The 21,000-nt window shown below is 44.5% G+C and overlaps 1 protein-coding gene across 4 annotated transcripts in view; it reads right to left on the bottom strand.

Annotated features, from left to right (window-relative positions):
• MTR (5-methyltetrahydrofolate-homocysteine methyltransferase) overlaps nt 1-21,000 on the bottom strand; it is a 1,497,716-nt gene that overhangs the window by 55,969 nt on the left and 1,420,747 nt on the right. The window lies entirely within an intron of this gene.

Below are 21,000 nucleotides of genomic sequence, written 5' to 3'. Positions count from 1 at the left end.
TTTTCAATATGCAGCGCTGTAGTTTTCTGTAAAATGCAATGCAATATGGCTACCTGGAGGTGTTCTGCACACAGATGGTGTACAGAATAACAAAAGGTAGGAGTCTGCAACAAAGTTTGTTAAAATCCTACATAGATCACCAAGGGGAATATTTTTTTTTCTCAACAAAAGTGGAGTTTCTCTTTAAACCTGTCTTATATTTTGATGGTCCCAATTAGGGTTGCACTGATACCAAGACGGAGTACAAGTAACGATACTTTTTTTCAAGTACTTACCGATAACGATTACTAATACTTTTTTTTAATGTCATGTGACAGTGGCACTTATATGTCAGTGTTTTTATTTGGGAGGAGTCAGGGAGGACACAGGGGACAATCGGGGATGATCGGTGCGGCGGTGGGGGCAGTTACAAGCATCGATCTCCATGACAGCCATGGGAGTGAGAGGAGAAAAAGCGGCTGTCAGAAAAGCTATACAGGGAGATTGGTGCTTGTAATTGCCCCAACCACAGCACTGATCATCTGTGAGGCTGCACAGCTCCCCCCCCCGCTACACTGAGGACACCGGGTGTATTATCCTTCTGCCAGGTATTGGGTCAAGCATCGGAGCATTTGCATGAGTACAATACTCGTGCAAATGCTCGGTATCGGTGCAAACCTAGTCCCAATCAATCCCTCTCTCATCTTTCCATACCACTTCTAAAGCAACAAATTTGATATGGGACATATCAAAATTGTGTTCTAAACCTTAGTGGTGGGCAAAGGGAGTGATAATCTTTCCATTTTCAATATAGTAGATATGATCCTGGATCCTTTTGGAGAGCATCCTTTCAGTTTTTCCTATATAAAAGACACCACAGGAACATCTTATTAGGTATACCATCCAATTTGTTTCACAATTCACCAAATGTTTAGGGTGAAAGGCACAACCAACTGGCAAAAGAATACTATGCATCTCTAGGATCCAGGGACAGTATCCACATTTCCTGCAGCTTGATGTGTCTCAACGGATGCAAAAGCTTTGCTGTTTTGGTGGTTAATAGTGACTTCTAACTAATTTCTTTAATTGACACAGCAAGTATATCATAATTGGACAGTAGGTATTAATATTTAAGATTTTGCAGACCTTCTTCTGATGTCTAGAGTATTTGGTAATAAACCTAATATCTCCCTCCTTTTAATTTGTTTTAGGAGAAGAGGACTGTCTCACTTGATGACTGTACACAAACTTTGTGATATACTTTTTTCAGTAACATTTTACTGTACCCCCTCTGGACTAGTCTTTCTTGTAGTTCCTCAGCCTTAGGCCTCATGCACACAGGATGTTTTTACAGATGCTGTTAAGGGCGTCTGACTTTTTTTACTGCCTCTCAATGCCCATCCATGTTAGCCTATGTGTCAATCAAAGGTCCTTTGATGACGCCCTGTGGGAGGGCGAAATGCATTGACGTGACACACGCCTGGTTCTGACGTAATTTCCGGTCTCGTGGGAATGCTGTTAATGGTGTTTGCTGCATCCTCTGATTGTTTCAATGCCTGTTTTTAACGTACTTTTGTAAGTATAACCTTTTATGCGCAATACATTTTTAATCTTAGCATACTTCACTATTGGCCCCCCCCTTTTCTTCCCTTTTGGGTACCTGTTTTTTGTATGGCTGAGTATTAACGTTGAAGGATTGTTTATCATCTCATCAGTGAACCTGCCATCCTGCAACATTCTTTGACTATCGTTACAAGCTTTTACTGACTCTCAGACTGAAAAGCTGGGTGTCATTGTGATTTGGTGAGTGGGGACACATGTGGGGGTGTCTTGGTACAGCTGAACATTTTCTCTGCACTTTACGCACACCAGATGTGAAGCATTCCCTGCATTTTTACACACTATTTGTGAAGCACCTTCTTAGTTTTGTATGGACTTTATGTTTTTTGTTATCACTTATGGGTTTTTGTTTGTGAGCGCTGTATTTATATATTTTACCACTATGTTCAAGTGTCTAGCACTTTGTGTATAGCAGCTTCATTCAATCATTTTTTTACCACCCATTTTTAAAAAAAAAAATTCACACCATCATCGCGAGTTTATATATTTACCCTGCATACTAATTTTGACTCAACTTGGATAAAAATTGCTCCAAGCTGCTAAACCATCGGTTAATTACCAACAGTTTCAGTCTAGATCATAAAAATAACATAGGTTAGACTTGTGTCTTTTTTCAACCTCACCTACTATGTAACATTGATGTATTTGTGCCAGGTAAAAACATGGCACAGGTACATCGACAGAGTCCCATCCGAAAAGAGTGTCCTCTCCCAATCACCAAAATACAAATTGGTGTATGAAGGGGCACAACAAGTCCCCATCACCACACCTTGTATTTGCAAATAATGTACAACCTTGAAAACAAAAACATTCCTAGTCAGAACATGTTCCAAAAAAGTCAGAATAAAGTAATTGTATTCCCACTTTTTATGTCCCCTTTCCCTCAAAAAAACATAACGGCTTTCACACCCCAAATACCCCCTGTATTTGGGGCGTGAGTGCAGTTATGTTTTTACTATAATACAGTGCTTCTAATACAATGTACTACAATACAGTGCTTCGATGTCTATAGCTACCAAGAAGGCCTCCTTAGGAATCATAATACCTTTCAAAATATGAAGCTGATCAGTTGTATCTCTAGTGTAAGGGTAGACTCATGACGTGGGTTCTTAAATAGTGGTCTATTAGTCTACTGACTTTTTCTGTACAGTTCCACACACCAGAGACAATTGGTCTCCCTGGGGGATTTCTTACATATTTATGAGTTTTCGGTAATGTATAAAAAGTCGCCGTAAAGGGATGTTTGAGTAAAAATTTCTTGCTAAATTGACCAATTCTGTCTGCATATATTTTCTTGTACCATTCCCTGTTTTTCAATGTTATAGCACTCATACTGTTGAGAGTCCATTAGGACCACATTTCCTCCTTTAAAAGAGGGTTTAAAAGACATGGAAGTGGCCAAGACATGGCACTGTAAAAACTTGCCTAACGAGAGCTCCGAACCCTGTGTGCCTCTCCTCAGCAAATAGAGCCAGCTACAGAAGAGCCATCTTCATGCCTAAGGGCAAAAAGGGACCTAAAACCCCATTGGATCACTCCAGGGAGGACTTGCTTCCTTTTCCCTCCCCCTCACCCTTGACTCCAGATCCACCTCGGCCCCAAATGTGGTGCCGCTCATATCGATGCCACACTCCTTTTCGCCTCCTCTCTGCCGACTTACAATTTTGCCCTGACCTCCAGCACCTGCCTTTCTTCACAATCACCAGTGTCTGCTGTACCCCAAATACCACTAGAACATGTGGCACTCTCCAAAGGGGAATTGAGAGAGCTCTTCAATGGCTTCAAAGCTGACATAGACAATCTTGCTGCCTATATTGAAGGCATACTCCAATGGGAAATAGAAAAGGTCTCTACCACAGTATCACAAATTGACTCCAGGGTCTCCTCCACTGAACAATCTCACATCATCATGGAAGCCTGGGTAACTGCACTGGAGACCTCACATCAAGGTCATGCATAGACACTGGCCCAATTACGATTAGCAGTGAATCTTAAAAAATACGTTATGGTGTTTGCTTTCTAAAATGTGGTCTTTTTATGGGTATTTCCACTGCCCTGGTGCTCCAGGGTGTCTCCAGGGGTGGGCTCCTGCTACTTAACAAGCAGGTCTTTTCTTTCAGTGCTCAGAAGCAGATGAACTATTGGTTAATTACCAGCCACTCGTTGCCACAGTGTCTCACCTGGTTAATATTAACCTGCCTCATTAGTCCAGCCTACAGCCAGCCCCTTTTTGCTATTTAGGCAACTTAGCTCATTTCCTCCTTGCCCTTGCATGGTCTATGACAGTGTTTCTCAACTCCAGCACTCAAGGCGCCCAAACAGGTCATGTTTTCAGGATTTCCCTTAGATGAAACAGCTGTGGTAATTACTAAGGCAGTGAAATTGATCAAATCAAATGTGCAAAATAATGGTAAGCCTGAAAACATGATCTGTTGGGGCGCCTTGAGGACTGGAGTTGAGAAACACTGGTCTATGCTCTCTAGTGCGTTCCTTCCTGTGCTCCTGTGTATGACTTGGCCTGGTTGACTTTCCTTCCAATTCCTGTTCCTGATTTTTACATTGACTTCTGGTTTCCTGACCCCGGCTCAAATCAAATTACCTGCCATGGCATCTAAACCCTCGCTTCTGTTTTTGATGTTCCTGAACGGTGTAATTTTTGTCATTTCATTAAAGGTGTGATTTTAAGTGAAATGTCTCCGGTTTATGGTTCCTGACATTATGCAAGGGCCATGAATACAGAAGATGGAGGCAATCCACCTAGTTGTATCATTTTTTTCCAGATTGGATGAGCAGGACCACCGCATGGATCAGTTTGCCATAGCATTAAAACGCTCCTGATTCAAACTGCTCATCTGGATCCTCCCACTCTGGCTGCTCCAGTAAAACCAGTGTTGCAAGCCATCCCTGCTGCTTCTCCTGTTCAGGCAGCCGTCTCTAACACCATCAATGTAAGAGGTATGACTGATTCTGCTCCTCTTCTCCAGCGTTTTGGGGGGTCATCCACCTTAATGCAGAGGGTATCTCAACCAGGTTGGAATATATTTTGAGATGTTGCCCCAGGCTTTCCCTACTGACAGAAGCAAAGTAGGCTTCATTACGAGAACTGCTGCCAACTACACTATTGAATTCCATACTCTGGCAGCATAGGGTGGTTGGAACAAGGAGACTCGTGGCTACTTTTTCCCATGGCCTCTCTAATCACATTAGAGATGATATTGCAGCTTGAAATATACCTAGGAATCTTGAGGAGTTGATCTCATTTGCCATTCTCTTTGATACCATACATAAGGAGTGCTTGTGGAGGCATCCTGTACATTTGGCTCCGAGCTGTGCATACCCACCCATGCCTCCCTCACCTACCATACCTCCTGGGCCCGAGTGCTCTAGTGAAGCAAAGCCCATGCAGCTGGGCTTCACATGTCTCTCTGCCGAAGAGTGGGCCTTTACTGTGGCCAAGCAGGTCACTTAATGAAGTCTTGTCTGACCTGTCTGGGAAACACCCAGGTGGCGTGCTTGCATCCCCAGCTATCCTGAAAGATAAGCCTCTAGTTCTGGTTATCCTTTCCTGGTCTAAGCTTTCCATTGATACCCAGGCACTAATTGATTCTGGGGCTGCAGGATTGTTTATAGATCGTGCCTTTGTGTTGAAGCACTCGATACCGCTGCAGCCTCGTGCCTCCCCAGTTACTATTGAGGCTATTGATGGAAGACCTCTACAACACGCCCATGTGTTCCATGAAACCTCTCCATTGACTATGGCTGTAGGGGCTCTTCACATGAGATAATCTGATTCCAAGTAATTTCCTCACCTCATTACCCAGTTGTCATTGGTTATCCATGGTTACAGAGGCACAACCCTTCATTTGATTGGCGTAGAGCTGAGATTCTGTTATGGCCGCTACAATGTACTAATGTATGTTTTCAAAAAGTGCTTCTGACTACACTGACTTCTGGTTTCCTGACCCTGGCTCATCTTATTACCAGCTCTGGCATACAAACCGCAGCTTCTGTTTTTGACTACGTTCTTGAACTGTGTTATTTTTGGCATTTCATTAAGGGTGGGATTTTACCTGCACTTTCTGTCTCCATCTGGTTTATGGTTCCTGACACAGGTGCTCCAAAAATGTAATAGGTTGTCAGGAAATTAGATGTGTAATTTATGATCCTGGAACGCCTGAAGGTGCTACTTGGATGATGGGATTCTGTATGTGGCCAGGCTGTGGAAAAGTCTCACACGTGTGGTATCGCCATGCTCAGGCATAGCAAAATGTGTTTTGGAGTGTAATTACAAGTATGCCTATGTCATCTGTGAGAAAAAAAACTAAACATGACAATTTTGTGAAATAGAAAATGTATTTCTTCATTTTTTTAAAGAAACGTGGGAAAAAATACAACTTCAAAAAACTGACTATGCCTCTTACTAAAACTTTGGACTGCCTATTTTCCAAAAAGGGGTCATTTGGAGAATATTTGTACTGTCCTGACAATTCAGGGCCTCAAGAAATGAGATAGTCAGTACATCAGGATGGATACATTTTCAATGATGCGTAGCATAGCTTGTAGACTGTATAACTTTCACACAGACTAAATAATATACACCGATTTAGGTTATTTTTACCAAAGATATGTACCAGTATATATTTTGGCCTAAATTTATGAAGAAGCATTACTTATTTTCAAAATTTTATAGTAGAAACTTTTTTCAAAATGTTCGCAAAAAACAAAAACAAAAAACCCAGTGGTGATTAAATGCCACCAAAAGAAAGCTATATATGTGTAAAAAATATAAAAATTTTGTTGGGGTACAGTGTAGCATGACTGAGTAATTGTTATTCAAGGTGTGAGCACACAGAAAGCTGATATTTGGTCTGGGCAGGAAGGGGGTAAAAGTGCACAGTACTGACACAAGGAGGTGATCCTTTTTCCAACTCTGTGATTCTGTTTTTGATTTTTTTTCTGACATATTAGTTTTATACTGTATCATTCACTTGGATGTTATAAGTTGTAGAGTAAATACAGCTTTAAGAAAAACTGTGCCCGTCTTCAATTTAGGCTGCAAAGCAACAAAATGTGATTTTAAAAATGGTAGTGATTCTTTTCTTTACCCACTGTATCTCAAAGAGATAGCACTAGTATTGACAGGGCTGTCTTTAGTACTGATTGGACCCTGGGAAAACATTTACTTGCCGCCCCCTCCCTCCATGGTAGGAGGTAGTTCCCAATGACTCAGTCTATAGCGGTGGTGACAAGTAGCAGCCCCAAGGCTGTCTCAGCAGACCCAGGGACACAGCAGCAGTGATCCCATCCCACTCAATCTGGGTTTCCCTTAGACAGCACAGCAGGTCCTTATCCTGGGAGCAGCTTGATCCCCTGCACTCAGGTCACGCTCTGTACTCTCTGGTAGAGTTGGGCTTGGGCTTGTTCGGGATCCCACCTTCCCGATCCCACCAGGAAGCCAACACTGAACACCGCTAATAACAGGCAGTGAGACATGTCTCGATCTTTGTAGCTGCAGATCGAGAAATGTCTCACTGCGCAGTGTAGGCTTCCTGGCGGAATCGGGCAGGTGGGATCCTACACACGCCTGGACCTATTCCTACTTTCTGGTAATCCCACACATGGCAGTGAGCTTTCACTGGCACAGGCTCTCTCTCTCAGATGGCGTCCTCAGCATGGTCCTCTCACACACTCTGCATGGTAAGCCAACTTGAAGAGCAACCTTTGCCCTGGAAAGTCTGGTTCTCTCCTCCTTACTGCTGCAAAGCTTGGTGGAGGCTGTAGTTTATCCTTGATTATTTTCAATGGGCAGCCTGTATCTGGGGACTACATGTTCCATGATGCTCCTCTCCTCACTGCTGATTGGTCTTTTCCTGTTGCTATTATATAACAGGGGCTAGGATGAGGGACTTGAGAAGAGGAGGATCTGAGCTGCACTGTGCAAAACCACTGCACAGAGCAGGTAAGTATGACATGTCTGTTATTTTTATAGGAAAAAAAAAAAAAACAAGACTTTAGTATCACTTTAATGTTAGTCTACTTATCAATTGATTAATGTTTTAGGCCTTTCAGTTGGAGCTCCAGTTTTTTGTGGGGGGGGGTTACACCTGTCCACTTTTTTGAGGATCCTCATCCAGTGCAGTTTCGCAGGATGGTGAAGCTGATTTCTTTCCATAGCTATGAAGGATATTGCTAGAATTTATTTAATTGTCTCTGGCCTATTAGTAAATTGTGAAAAATTTGAGGCAATGAATATTAACCTAGAGGACTCTTCTTTACAAAGCCTTCAATTCCAATATTCCTTTTCATGGCAATCCTTGTTGCCAAATCTGGAAATTAAATATTAAATTAACTCCTCGCTTGTCATCTCTTTATAAAGTAAATTACCCGCCACTGTTTGACAAATTACTGGAGGATGTGGAAGCATGGTCAGCCGCGAACCTGTCCTGAATAGATGGAATAGAATTCAAATGACAATCTTACCCAGACTATTATATTATTTTCGGACCCTTCCCATGAAGGGTGTTTACATTTATTTTGGGTTCTGTTTAGTTCTGTTAGTCTCTCCGGATCATCGTAAAGAGATCTTCAGACCTATATTATCTCACTCTCTAAACTTGTGAGACTCTACCTGCAGAGGATTGCCCCCTTCGATCTCTCCACATGCCAGTGGCCCCCTGTTCAACAGTCCAACATTCCTGCTTGGCCTTCAATCCAACCTTTGCTGCCGGTTGGGTGAACAAGGGTCTGCATCGCATAGGGTGTTTTTTGGATCAAAAGGGTATTTGTCACTCTTCCTACTTTGTGAAACATCTTGAGATGCCTTCTTCAGAGCTGATTAGGTTACAACAAATTCAACATTATTTACATTCTCCTCAGAAACTTTCTTCTGATATTTTATTGAGAATAGCTTTGAAAACAGATGCTTTCAGAACATGGTAGCATCTCATTGTTGTACAAAATGTTTGTTAGTCCACCTACTAATTTATCTCATCAATTGGCACGGGAAAGAGACCTTGGAGAGGAAATCGATGAGGAGGACTGGACTGTCTGGACTTTTCATATCAATGAAGGTGTCATGAATACGGCTTTGTGGGAAGCTGGCTATAAAGTGTATTCTAGGGGGTACTTGGTCCTGGAACAGTTTTTAAAAATGTATACCCCAGATGCTTTTCTATGTGCTTTCGAAGATGTCCCCAGGTAGGAGCAGTACTATATGTGTGGGGCATGTGTTCCAAGGATAGACATCTCTGGACACAAGTTTATAACTTAACTACTTAAAGACCGCCTGCCGAAGTTGTATGTCGGCTGTGTGAAGTAGAATACTGTTGTTATGGCAGAAGATAGCTGCCATAACCCTGGTATCCTCTTCAACAGCGGGCGGTCCACTTTCAGATAAAAGTGGTATCAGAAGCCGATTTGCCGCAAGATCACTTTTATCAGGGGTGGGAGAGGGACCCCCTCCCGCCACTTACCAAAGCCATCGGTAGCGGCAGAGATGATCGGGTCCTCTCTCCTCACAGGCTGGATGCCGAGGGAAAGATGGCCTCTGCTCGGCTCCACACCACTGGATGGCTGAAGCGTTGTCAAATGTCACTTCTGCCCAATGGTCTTTTGCAAAAAAAAAATTAAATTTCATTTTTTTTTTTTTTTATTGCATTATAGTGTAAATGAAAAATGGGGTCTTTTTGACCCCAGATCTCACATTTAAGAGGTCCTGTCATGCTTTTTTCTATTACAAGGGATGTTTACATTCCTTGTAATAGGGTCAGAAACCATGAATCAGACGGAGACAGAAGTACAGTTAAATCACACTTGTTTATTAACAATAAAAAAAGTTAAATAGAGTAAACGTAGTCAAAACATAGCCAGAGTTCAGGAACCGGAACGGATAGTCAGACAAGCCAAAACATTAGGGAGCCAGAGATGAGCGTAGTAGAACAGCAAGCAGGATCTGGAGCCAAAAGGAATGTCAACCAAGCAAGTCTTTAACAGGAACACAGGAGAGCATCTCTAGAGATGTGAGGGCTGGATGGCTTAAGTAGGCAGGACTGACAAGCAGGATATCATCAACAGGTGAGTCACTGTGGAGAGATCGGAACTGCCAATTACCAAACAGCTGAACAGCCAGCTTAGAGAAGGAAGACTGAGCCCAGCCTGACAGTACCCCCTCCACAATGACCCCTCTCCCTCGGAGGACCACCAGGCTTGAGGGGAAAACGTCTATGGAAATCACGGAGGACAGGGGCATGTACGTTCGAGGATGAGACCCGAGCATTCCTCCGGACCGTTCCCTTTCCAATGCACCAGGTACTGTATGCGCCCACAGAACCTACGAGAGTCAACAATGGACTGTACTTCATGCTCCTCATGGTTCTCAACCTGTACAGGGTAAGGACGAGGCACCGAGGTGGTAAAGCGGTTGCAGACCAAAGGTTTTAATAAGGAGACATGAAATACATTTGAGATATGCATATTAGAAGGAAGGTCTAATGCGTAAGCCACTGGGTTAATCCTGCGAAAAATACGGAAAGGCCCAATAAACCAAGGTGCGAACTTCAGAGGGGGAAAACGAAGTCGGAGGTTGTGAGATGACAACCAGACCCTGTCCCCAACCTGGTAGGAAGCGTCTGCGGTCAGCATGGAGTCTTTACCTCTCATTAGCATGTCGCAAAGCCTCCTGGACTTGTGCCCAAGTGGAATGAAGACCACGGAGATGCTCCCCTAACGCAGGAATACTCTGCAGAACAAACGAGTCAGGCAACAAGTAAGGTTGGAAACCTAGTTTGCCATAAACGGGGACAATCAGGAAGCAGAATTCAAGGCACTATTGTGAGCAAACTCCGCCCACTGTAAGAGGTCTGACCAGTTGTTACGATGGTCAGAAATATAGCAACGTACGAATTGCTCCAAGGACTGATTGGCTCGTTCTGCGGCCCCATTAGACTGCGGATGATACGCAGAGGAGAAACCAAGTGGAATTCCCAACTGTGCACAAAAGGCTCGCCAGAACTGAGACACAAACTGACTACCCCTGTCCGAGACAATCACCTTGGGTAGCCCATGTAAGTGAAAGATCTCCCAAGCAAAAATGGAAGCCAGTTCCTTAGAAGTGGGCAACTTCTTAATTGAAATACAATGGGACATTTTCGAGAACCGGTCAAAGACCATAAGGATAACTGTGTTGCCCTGGGAGTTGGGTAACTCCACAATGAAATCCATAGACAGGTGGGTCCAGGGCCTTTCTCCATTGGGTATGGGTTGTAGGAGGCCCACTGGAAGGTGTCGTGGAGTCTTACTCTGAGCACACACGGAACAGGCAGCTACGAAGGCGGTTACATCAGCACGTTGACTAGGCCACCAGAATTGTTGGGAAGTGGCCCAAAAGAGTTGATTCTTCCCAGGGTGGCCAGCAGCCTTGGAAGAATGGCAAGTCTGGAGCACGGCAGTACGGAGACTCTGTGGGACAAAGCAGCGGTCACAAGGTTTCTCAGGAGGAGCATGGACCCGAGCAGCAAGAATTTTGTCACCCAAAGGAGAAGTGAGACTGGTGCAAACCGTAGACAGAATATAATCAGGAGGAATCACAGGAACCGGAACCGACTCCATCTTGGAAGTGGAGGAAAACTGTCGTGACAAAGCGTCAGCCCTTACATTCTTAGTACCGAGTAAGAATGAGACAATGTAGTTGAAACTAGACAACAAAAGAACCCATCGCGCCCTTCTGGGAGAGAAGCTTTTAGCCTCAGACAAAAATGTGAGATTTTTATGGTCAGTAAGAATGAGAACCGGCACAGTGGTACCTTCGAGGAGATGTCTCCATTCTTTCAGGGCTAAAATGATCGCTAACAGCTCTCTGTCACCAATCTCGTAATTGCACTCAGCAGGTGACAATTTCTTGGAAAAGTAGCCACAAGGATGCATAGCGCTCTCAGAGATAGGACGTTGAGACAGAAGGGCGCCAACTCCAGCCTCAGAAGCATCAACCTCAAGGATAAAAGGTAACGTACGCTCAGGATGTGCCAACACAGGGGCAGAAACAAAGGCAGCCTTGAGACTCTCAAAGGCCTTAATGGACTCCGGAGACCAACTTTGTGGGTTACCGTCCTTTCTGGTCATATCAGTCGGGGGCTTGACCAGAGATGAGAAGTTACGAATAAACTTCCGATATTAGTTGGCAAAGCCAAGAAAACGCTGCAGAGGACGTAAACCCAGGGGTCGGTCCACTGCAGGACTGCTAAAAGCAGCAGTGGAAATGGCATAACCCAGGAATTTAACCTGTTCGCAATGGAATTCGCACTTCTCCAATTTACAATAGAGATTGTTCATTCTTAGTATCTGTGTGGTGTCTCTCCAGGGACTTAGAAAATATGAGGATATCATCGAGATAAACCACCACACAACTGCAACAAAACTCGGAGGACATAGTTAAATAATTCCTGGAAAACTGCCAGGGCGTTACAAAGGCCAAAAGGATTACAAGGTACTCATAATGGCCTGTTCTGGTATTAAACACAGTTTTCCACTCGTCCCCTTTCCTTAATCCTCGCGAGATTGCATGCCCCTCTCAAATCAAGCATCGTGAAAACCGTTGCTCCCTTGAGGCGGTCAAATAACTCCGTAATCAACGGAATCGGATAGGCATTCTTAATCGTGAAATGACTGAGACCCCTATAATCAATACAAGGTCTCAGTTTACCACTCTTCTTCTTCACAAAGAAGAAACCAGCACCAGCAGGACACGAGGATTTGCGGATGAAACCTTGAGAAAGTGCGTCTGCAACATACTCCTCCATTGCCCTATCCTCCAAAACCGACAAAAGGTAAACCCGGGGGGGAATGGCACCAGGTTGAAGGTCAATTGTGCAATCATATGACCGGTGTGGAGGCAAACTACCGGCTTGACTTTTGTCAAAGACATTGCCAAAATCGCGGTACTCCTCTGGCAGGGAGGAGAGTGAAGAGGTGCACAGGACCTTGGCTACCTTCTGGAAGCATGTCTTACTGCATTGTGGCAACTAGGAGAGAACCTCAGCACAAAGTCAATCAAAAGAGGGGTTGTGCCTCTGTAACCAAGGAAAATCAATAACCAGCGGAAACTTAGGTGAGGCAATAACTTGGAATTGTATTATCTCATGGTGAAGAGCCCCTACGGCCATGGACAATGGAACAGTCTCATGAGCAGGCTGTATTGGTCTCCCATCAAAAGAGCCTCAATGGCAAGTGGAGTGTCACGCAGCTGCAGCGGAATTGAGTACTTCGATACAAAGGCAGCATCAATGAACAGGCCTGCAGCCCCAGAGTCGATTAGAGCCTGTATCTCGACAGACGACTCAGCCCAAGAAAGGGTAACCGAAACCAGAGGCTTATCCTTCCCGGATAATTGGGGACAAAACAACGCCACCTAAGGTCTGTCCGTGACAGGACCTCAAGGTTTGCGCGTTCCCTGGACAGGTAGGACAAGACTTCAAAAAGTGACCTCCCTGGCCACAAAGGCACAATCTCTCCCTCCTCCTAAGGGTTCTCTCATGCGCAGAGAGATGCGCGAAGTCCAAGTGCATGGGTTCATCTTCACAGACCAATTCGGTACCAGGAGACATGGGAGGTGAGGGAGGCAAGGGTGGGACTGCAAAGTTCAGAGACAAACGTACAGGAGGCTTCCGCAAGAGCTCCTTAAAAGGAAGTCTTTCTCTGAGTCTGGAGTCAATGAGGATGGAAAACGTGATCAACTTCTCCAGATCAGTGGGTATATCTCTGGCTGCTATCTCATCCTTGATGGTATCCGAGAGACCATGAGAAAAAGCAGCCACGAGGGCCTCATTGTTCCAAGCAACCTCTGCTGCCAGAGTACAGAACTCAATGGCAACAGTTCTCGTACTCTGTTTGATGGACATGAGGCACTTGGCAGCAGAAGCGGAGCATGTGGGAACGTCAAATACATTTTTAAAAGAAGCCACAAACTCAGAGTAACCCAAAACAACTGGTTTTTGCGTCTCCCATAGAGGGTTTGCTCAGGCTAAGGCTCTCTCATAAAGCAAAGATATCACGAAACATACTTTGCTTCTGTCCGTGGGAAATGCCTGGGGCAGCATCTCAAAGTACATCTCAACCTCGTTGAGAAACCCTCTGTATTGGACTGGATCACCCCCCAAATAGCTGGGGAAGCGGAGCGGAACCAACATACCTCTTAAAAAGGTAATACTCAAGGTAGGTGCCTGCACAGAGACTGGAGAAGCAGCAGGGACGACCTGCAACACAGGTTGTACCGGAGCAGCCACAGTGGGAGATTCCAGGTGAGCCGTGCGACTCAGGAGTGTTTGTAATGCCATGGCAAACTGATCCATGCGGTGATCCTGCTCATCCAATCTGGATTTTTTTTTTACCAATAAGTGGATTGACTGCATCTTCTGAATTCATGGCCTTCGCCTACTGACAGAAACCATGAATCAGATTGAGACAGAAGTACAGTTAAATCACATTTGTATAATAATAATAAACAAGCAGGATATCAACAGGTGAGTCACTGTGGAGAGATAGGAGCTGGCAATTAGCCAGCAGCTGAGCAGCCCACTTACAGAAGGCAGGGCTGAGCTCAGCCCTGACAAATAGGAATAAAAAATTGTTTTTTTTTTTTTTTTAAAAGGACAGTGTTAAAATAAGAAGTAAAATAAATAAGAAATAATGATTTTTTTAAAGCACCCCATCCCGCCGAGCCCACGCGCAGAAGTGAACGCATATAAAAACGGTGTTCAAACCACACATGTGAGGTATCGCCGCGATTGTTAGAGCGAGAGCAATAATTCTAGCACTAGACCTTCTCTGTAGCTCAAAACTGGTAACCTGTAGAAAGTTTTAAACGTCGCCTATGGAGATTTTTAAGGGTCAAAGTTTGTCGCCATTCCACAAGCGGGTGCAATTTTGAAGAGTGACATGTTGGGTATCAATTTACTCGGCATTAAAATATTCTTTTACAATATATAAATTGGGCTAACTTAACTGTTGTCTTATTTTTTAATTCAAAAAAGTGCATTTTTTCCCAAAAAAGTGCAGTTTTTCCGAAAAAATTGCGCTTGTAAGACCACTGCGCAAGTATTGCAACGACTGCTATTTTATTCTCTAGGGTGTCTGAAAAAAATATATATAATGTTTGGGGGTTTTAATTCATTTTCTATAAAAGAAAACAGATTTTAACTTGTAAACACCAAGTCTGAAAAATAGGCCCGGTCCTTAAGTGGTTAATTTACTCAGTAACCATGGTAAACATCACTAAGGATGCTCGGGTTGCCCTCCTAAACAAAACAATTGAAAACATTCCTAAGCACACCAGGGGCGGATCCAGAGCCTAGTCTCGGAAGGGGCACTGCCAGAAAATACTTTTTTGGGGGAAAATTTAATGGGGAAATGGTTGGTGTTAGCGCTTCAATCATCAAGGCACCATGGTTGTTAACCACTTCAGCCCCGGAAGGATTTACCCCCTTCCTGACCAGAGCACTTTTTACAATTCGGCACTGCGTCGCTTTAACTGCTAATTGCGCGGTCATGCAATGCTCTACCCAAACGAAATTTGCGTCCTTTTCTTCCCACAAATAGAGCTTTCTTTTGATGGTATTTGATCACCTCTGCTGTTTTTATTTTTTGCGCTATAAACGGAAAAAGACTGAAAATTTTGAAAAAAAATGATATTTTCTACTTTTTGTTATAAAAAAAATCCAATAAACTAAATTTTAGTCATACATTTAGGCCAAAATGTATTCGGCCACATGTCTTTGGTAAAAAAAATGTCAATAAGCGTATATTTATTGGTTTGCGCAAAAGTTATAGCGTCTACAAACTAGGGTACATTTTCTGTAATTTACACAGCTTTTAGTTTATGACTGCCTATGTCATTTCTTGAGGTGCTAAAATGGCAGGGCAGTACAAACCCCCCCCCAAATGACCCCATTTTGGAAAGTAGACACCCCAAGGAAATTGCTGAGAGGCATGTTGAGCCCATTGAATATTTATTTTTTTTGTCCCAAGTGATTGAATAATGACAAAAAAAAAAAAAAAAAAAAAAAATTTACAAAAAGTTGTCACTAAATGATATATTGCTCACATAGGCCATGGGCATATGTGGAATTGCACCCCAAAATACATTCAGCTGCTTCTCCTGAGTACGGGGATACCACATGTGTGAGACTTTTTGGGAGCCTAGCCGCGTACGGGGCCCCGAAAACCCAGCACCACCTTCAGGATTTCTAAGGGCATACATTTTTGATTTCACTCCTCACTACCTATCACAGTTTTGAAGGCCATAAAATGCCAAGATGGCACAACCCCCCCCCAAATGACCCCATTTTGGAAAGTAGACACCCCAAGCTATTTGCTGAGAGGCATGGTGAGTATTTTGCAGCTCTCATTTGTTTTTGAAAATGAAGAAAGACCAGAAAAAAAATTTTTTTTTTTTCTTTTTTCAATTTTCAAAACCTTGTGACAAAAAGTGAGGTCTGCAAAATACTCACTATACCTCTCAGCAAATAGCTTGGGGTGTCTACTTTCCAAAATGGGGTCATTTGGGGGGGTTTTGTGCCACCTGGGCTTTCCATGGCCTCCGAAACTGTGATAGGCAGTGAAGAGTGAAATCAAAAATTTACGGCCTTAGAAAGCCTGAAGGCGGTTCTTGGTTTTCGGGGTCCCGTACGCGGCTAGGCTCCCAAAAAGTCCCACACATGTGGTATCCCCGTACTCAGGAGAAGCAACAGAATTTATTTTGGGGTGTAATTTCACAAATCCCCATGGCATGTTTGAGCAATATAACATTTAGTGACAACTTTGTGCAAAAAAAAAAAAAAAAAAAAAAATTTGTCTCTTTCCCGCAACTTGTGTCACAATATAAAATATTCCATGGACTCGACATGCCTCTCAGCAAATAGCTTGGGGTGTCTACTTTCCAAAATGGGGTCATTTGGGGGGGTTTGAACTGTCCTGGCATTTTATGCACAACATTTAGAAGCTTATGTCACACATCACCCACTCTTCTAACCACTTGAAGACAAAGCCCTTTCTGACACTTTTTGATTACATGAAAAAATTATTTTTTTTTGCAAGAAAATTACTTTGAACCCCCAAACATTATATATTATTTTAAAGCAAATGCCCTACAGATTAAAATGGTGGGTGTTTCATTTTTTTTTTTCACACAGTAATTGCGCAGCGATTTTTCAAACGCATTTTTTGTGGAAAAAACACACTTTTTTAAATTTTAATGCACTAAAACACACTATATTGCCCAAATGTTTGATGAAATAAAAAAGATGATCTTAGGCCGAGTACATGGATACCAAACATGACATGCTTTACAATTGCGCACAAACGTGCAGTGGCAACAAAATTAATACATTTTTAAAAGCCTTTAAAAGCCTTTACAGGTTACCACTTTAGATTTACAGAGGAGGTCTACTGCTAAAATTACTGCCCTCGATCTGACCTTCGCGGTGATACCTCACATGCATGGTGCAATTGCTGTTTACATTTGACTCCAGACCGACGCTTGCGTTCGCCTTAGCGCGAGAGCAGGGGGGACAGGGGTGCTTTTTTTTTTTTCTTTATTATTTTTTTGCTTTTTTATCTTATTTTTAAACTGTTCCTTTCATATTTTTTTTTAAATCATTTTTATTGTTATCTCAGGGAATGTAAATATCCCCTATGATAGCAATAGGTAGTGACAGGTACTCTTTTTTGAAAAAATTGGGGTCTATTAGACCCTAGATTTCTCCTCTGCCCTCAAAGCATCTGACCACACCAAGATCGGTGTGATAAAATGCTTTCCCAATTTCCCAATGGCGCTGTTTACATCCGGCGAAATCTAAGTCCTAAAATGCTCGTAGCTTCCGGTTTCTTAGGCCATAGAGATGTTTGGAGCCACTCTGGTCTCTGATCAGCTCTATGGTCAGCTGGCTGAATCACCGGCTGCATTCTCAGGTTCCCTGTTGAGACAGGAGAGCCAGAGAAAAACACGGAAGACGGTGGGGGGGGGGGGGGGGCATTCCCTCCCACTGCTTGTAAAAGCAGTCTAGAGGCTAATTAGCCACTAGGATTGCTTTTACATGAAAGCCGACCGCTGGCTGAAAAGAATGATACCAAGATGATACCTAAACCTGCAGGCATCATTCTGGTATAACCACTCAAAGTCGTGAATGGCGTACCTGAAGACAAAAAAATGGTTAACAATAAAGCACAGTAAACGGTAAAGTATAAAAAATTGCATACCTGAAAAGCAAACATGATAAAACATAATAACAATAAAACATTGCAGAATAGAATACAGTAAAAAAGAGCAGAACACCAGAGAGAGAATAGAGAGAGAGAGAACAATAAAACGACAACTATTTTTTTTTATTTTTGTTTGTGTTTTTTTTTTTTTTTTTTTACACTTTTTTTTTGTAACTGTAACTTTTATAACTGTAACCGGTTCCAGGTTCGGGTCTCTCAAAATGCGATGGCATCTTGGGAGACCCTGTGAAAGTGTGCCTAGTCTGTGCAATGCTGTACCCTACGCTAATACTCAACTAGTGAATGGTAGCGTTCAAAACATTCACCAATGCAAAGACCAGGATTGTCAGGACAGGAGGGACAATAATAGCGGGTGTCACGTCTATATACGCGCTTGCTGCAGACACATCTTTTTTGGGGGGGTTCGTTGGGTAGGGGTACTCGGGAGGACATATAAATGCCTCTCATGCAGCCGTCTGCATTTGGTTGGGGATGTGAATGGGGGAAATACGGGCGCTGCAGAAGTGGTGGGTTCCCAATTAGGATTGGCGAATGCAGCAGGAAGGGCATTATGGGCACGACGGGCCTGTGTTTGTCTTTTTGGTGGCAGCGGGACACTACTTGTGCTTGCCACCTCACCAGCTTGAACTGCACTTATGGGACTCGCCACGTCACCAAGTGTTACTGCAGTGCTGGTATGACTACGACCGGGGTGTACTAGGCCGCTGGTGCTTGCCAGTTCACCAAAACGCTACAAAAAAAAGTGACAGTGATCGATCGATACTGCACTTGGGTGGGCTGGGCTGGGCCGGGCGGAGGGGCAAAACACAGGTGCTAGCAGGTATCTGGGCTGATCCCACTAACACTGCGTTTTTGGGAACCCTAAACTGCTGGGGACGCTAGTATAGATCTGATCGGATCAGATATTGATCCGATCAGATACTATACCACTAAGGGAGGCGTATGCTGCATGCGTGGGTGTTAGTGCTACTGGCGCTAATCTGACGCTGCCTGGGGCTGGTGCTTGCCAGTTCACCAAAATGCTACCAAAAAAACTGTTAGCGATCGCAGGGATCAGGCCTGACTCTGCGAACGCTGCAGTTATGCGTTTAGTGTTTTGTAAGTGACAGTGATCGATCGATACTGCACTTGGGTGGGCTGGGCGGAGGGGCAAAACGCAGGTGCTAGCAGGTATCTGGGCTGATCCCGCTAACACTGCGTTTTTGGGAACCCTAAACTGCTGGGGACGCTAGTATAGATCTGATCGGATCAGATATTGATGTGTTCAGATACTATACCACTAAGGGAGGTGTACGGTGCGTGTACGGTGCGTGCGTGGGTGTTCGCGGTACTGGCGCTAATCTGACGCTGCCTGGGGCGACGCATATCACCGCCGGGCGATCAGGTGGCTAAACCTTTATTCGGTAATAAACGGCGGGTGCCCTGACACTAAAAAAAATAAACGAACTAACCAGCGTCACCCGTAACAGTTATACGGTGATCAGTGGTGAAAGGGTTAACTAGGGGGCAATCAAGGGGTTAAAACATTTATTCGGTAGTATATGGGGGTCCCTGTCGCTATAAAACGCTGACAGCGAACCTAAATATTTACGTTCCTAACTAGCGTCACCAGCGACACTAATACAGCGATCAGAAAAATGATCGCTTAGCGACACTGGTGACAGGGGGTGATCAAGGGGTTAAAACTTTATTAGGGGGGGTTAGGGGGCTATCCTAGACCTACAGGGGGCTAATACTAACTGTCTTACCACTGCTAACTGTCACAAACTGACACTATGCAGTAATCAGGAAAAAAACAAAACAAAACAAAAAAACCTGCTTGGTGTCAGTTTGTGACAGGGGGGGGGGGGTGATTGGGGGGGGATCGGGGGGCGATCGGGGGGGGATCGGGGGTGTTTAGTATGCCTGGCATGTTCTACTGTGTTGTGTGTGTGTGTTGTGCACTTACATGTCTTCTCTCCTCGGTGCTGGAACGGAAACTGGCCAGCCGAGGAGAGATGACATCACATCCTCTGCCTCTGTGTACTATACAGAGACAGGGGATGTTTCTCATTGGCTGGGAGCGATCGCGAGGGGGGGGCCACGATCGGATGGTCTCCCCCTCGTCTCTCTTCGCTTCCAACCAAATGCCGACCGCCGATGGCACCGGGGGGGGGGTCCGATCGGACCCCCCGCCCGCGGGAAGGCAATCACGTACCAGGTACGTGATTTTGCCTGCCCGTGCCGCTCTGCTCACGTATATATGCGTGAGGCGGTCGGCAAGTGGTTAAGGTGTCTAGGATGATTGAAGCGCATTATTACTATTACATTGTTATAAGAAAGAAATAGTTCAACTCACCATAATGCAGAATCAGTGGGAGCCCCGAGCGTGTCACTTGCCACTGTCACACGTTGCGGATTGCCACTTGCCATGTCGCCTGTCACTAGATGCAGATTGCCACTTGCCATGTCGCCTGTCACTAGATGCAGATTGTCACTTGCCACGTCCCATGCCACACGTTGCAGATTGTCACTTGCCACACGTTGCAGATTGTCACTTGCCACTTCCCATGCCACACGTTGCAGATTGTCACTTGCCATGTCCCATGTCACACGTTGCAGATTGTCACTTGCCACACGTTGCAGATTGTCACTTGCCACGTCCCATGCCACACGTTGCAGATTGTCACTTGCCACGTCCCATGCCACACGTTGCAGATTGTCACTTGCCACGTCCCATGCCACACATTGCGGATTGTCACTTGCCACATCCCATGCCACATGTTGCAGATTGTCACTTGCCACGTCCCATGCCACACGTTGCGGATTGTTACTTGCCACGTCCCATGCCACACGTTGTGGATTGTCACTTGCCACGTCCCATGCCACACGTAGCGGATAACTTGCCACGTCCCATGCCACACGTTGCGGATTGTTACTTGCCACGTCCCATGCCACACGTTGCGGATTGTTACTTGCCACGTCCCATGCCACACGTTGCGGATTGTTACTTGCCAAGTCCCATGCCACACGTTGCGGATTGTTACTTGCCACGTCCCATGCCACACGTGGATTGTTACTTGCCTGCTATAATCATCTCTTGCTGTGTCCCAGTCAAGCAACAGAGAGATGATGTAATCTCTCTGCTGCCGC

The sequence above is a fragment of the Aquarana catesbeiana genome, linkage group LG04 (assembly GCF_042186555.1).
Source record: "Aquarana catesbeiana isolate 2022-GZ linkage group LG04, ASM4218655v1, whole genome shotgun sequence".
Classification (NCBI taxonomy): domain Eukaryota; kingdom Metazoa; phylum Chordata; class Amphibia; order Anura; family Ranidae; genus Aquarana; species Aquarana catesbeiana.
This window is presented reverse-complemented; position numbering and strand designations above follow the sequence as displayed.